Source organism: Lepisosteus platostomus, unplaced genomic scaffold, assembly GCF_059453375.1.
Source record: "Lepisosteus platostomus isolate fLepPlt1 unplaced genomic scaffold, fLepPlt1.hap1 Scaffold_109_H1, whole genome shotgun sequence".
Classification (NCBI taxonomy): Eukaryota; Metazoa; Chordata; class Actinopteri; order Semionotiformes; family Lepisosteidae; genus Lepisosteus; species Lepisosteus platostomus.
In genome coordinates, this window is record NW_028291490.1 from 20,723 (window position 1) to 23,392 (window position 2,670).

General features: G+C 36.6%; 1 non-coding gene across 1 annotated transcript; it reads left to right on the forward strand.

Annotated features, from left to right (window-relative positions):
• Window positions 1-355: 355 nt before the first annotated feature.
• trnas-gcu (transfer RNA serine (anticodon GCU)) lies at window positions 356-437 on the forward strand. The gene has a single exon. It is a non-coding gene; the product is annotated as a tRNA-Ser (tRNA).
• Window positions 438-2,670: the final 2,233 nt, after the last annotated feature.

Genomic DNA, 2,670 nt, shown 5'->3' on the forward strand with positions numbered 1-2,670 from the left:
CCACTTGGACACACCACTCAGACACATCTGCATTCGGTGTGTGCTCTGCCTGCTCGCTGAGCAAGTTGCCACCTTTACATACAATAGCAACATCGACACCAAGAGAAAGGATGACAAATGGCTTTTATCTGGAACTTTTCATGTCCAAGGAGCTCAATGTGCTTTCTGTGTACAACAGGGCCACTGAACTCCACGCTGGCCACTGAACCACAGCAGTGGCTTGCTGGCTTGACATCTCCCAAGGAAAATGTTGAAATCGCATGTGGAACAGGAAAATGACCCTCGAGTACGAGGGAAAAAAAAGAAAAAGATCATCTGGAGCGCGCCAACCCAGTTGGGACAGCCCAGTTTTGTTAACGAGGTGGCCGAGTGGTTAAGGCGATGGATTGCTAATCCATTGTGCTTTGCACGCATGGGTTCAAATCCCATCCTCGTTGGTTTCCATGTCTGTTTCCATTCTGTTTTTGATCCCTATTGCTCAATGCACAGTGAAAGCATTGCATACATGTGTCTGACAATGAGAAATGGGCCCCTGAGACAGTCATTTGCCTGTTTCACAAATGATCGTATTTTACTAGAGATTCTGTTTGGGATTCAGATGTGCATTCGGACAGCAATCCCTTTCAAGAAATGATACGTTCTGGATGAGGTCAAAGGTGCATCATTTGGACACTTTGTGGGCTTGAAATACAAAGAAAATCATGTTCTATGGTACAAGATAAATACAAAACTTAAGCTTTTATTATAATTAGATTTGTTTATAAAGCATAAGCAATCATTTATTACATTAATATATGTAAAAATAACATTTTAGCATCATACGTTTAGTATATTTAGTCCCTAATGGTGAAAGAAATGATCATAGAACATGACTTCTAACCTTACCTGCGGTGTTTTTGATCCCTATTGCTCAATGCACAGTGAAAGCATTGCATACATGTGTCTGACAATGAGAAATGGGCCCCTGAGACAGTCATTTGCCTGTTTCACAAATGATCGTATTTTACTAGAGATTCTGTTTGGGATTCAGATGTGCATTCGGACAGCAATCCCTTTCAAGAAATGATACGTTCTGGATGAGGTCAAAGGTGCTGGAACACTGTATTTAGGATGTGTTTGCAGTTATTCTGTGTTTCTAGCTTCAACCCAGTGATATATATATATATGCTCACTGCTTTTTTGGTACATGCCCAGGGCAATAATCATTATGAGGATTTATTTCCATATGTGCTAGAGGTAGTGTTGTGAAATTCTTCAACACACTGGATCGCAGGTTTAAACCTGCACTCTTACTCCTTAAATACCAACAAATGCAGATATGTAGCAATCATATTGTAGCTGACACTCATTTGCCTGTTTCACAAATGATCATATTTTACTAGAGATTCTGTTTGGGATACGGATGTGCATTCTGACAACAATCTCTTTCAAAAAATGATTTTACCTTATCGCAGCTTTGCCCCTCTTGCCTCTTTGGAAAATATCTCCATCTTGTGGTCGTTGTTGGTAATGTCTAGACAATATCTCCATCTTGTGGTCGTTGTTGGTAATGTCTAGACAATATCTCCATCATGTGGTCGTTGTTGGTAATGTCTTCTTATGCCCTTTTTTTATTTCAATTCTTTATTAGTTGATTCTAGAATCTCTACAATAGAGCTGAAAATATCAGTTTTGTAGCAGACAATATGACATTAGTTATAGTCCAATTAAGACTTTATTACCCTGTTTGTAACATAACAAATTAAAATTGATTAAAACTAAGTTTGGAACACCAGGGAACATAAAAAATGATTTTTAGGAAAACCATGAGGTTCTCTGTGTCCGATGCCTGCAAGGGGAGAAAGCTAGAATTCTTTGCTTTTTCAAAATTTGAAAATAAACATCATATAACAACAGCTTTCATTCCTAGGAGTGAAAAATAACCATTTTTGAAGACATTTTAGTTTCTAAAACACTACAATAAAGTTAAAAACATCAGTTTTATATTACTTTTAGTATTTTTAGTGAAATTAGTCATTTCTTGCACTATTTTTAATATAATCTCTAATTAAAAGTGAATAGAATTAAGTTTGGAGCAACAAGGAACACAAAAAAAAAGATTTTAAGGAAAAAAATGATGTCTTCTGTGCCAGGTGCCTGCAAGGGGAGAAAGCTAGAATCCTACCCAGGCTCCTGGAGCTCTGTCCTGGCTAAAGGAGGGTGAATCCATCCCCTTCAAAGCTCCATGAAAAAATGATCATTTAAAATTTGAAAAAAAAAACATCATATAACAACAGTTTTCATTCATAGGAGTGAAAAACAACCATTTTTGAAGACATATTAGTTTCTAAAACACTACAATAAAGTTGAAAACATCCGTTTTATATTACATTAATTTTTGTGAAATTAGTCATTTATTGCACTATTTTTAATAAAATCTCTAATTAAAAGTGATTAAAATTAAGTTTGGAACAACAAGGAACACAAAAAAAAAGATTTTAAGGAAACAAATATTGTCTTCTGTGCCAGGTGCCTGCAAGGGGAGAAAGCTAGAATCCTACCCAGGCTCCTGGAGCTCTGTCCTGGCTAAAGGAGGGTGAATCCATCCCATTCAAAGCTCCATGAAAAAATGATATTTTTAAATTTGAAAAAAAAAAACATTATAGAACAACATCTCTTGGTCCACAGAGT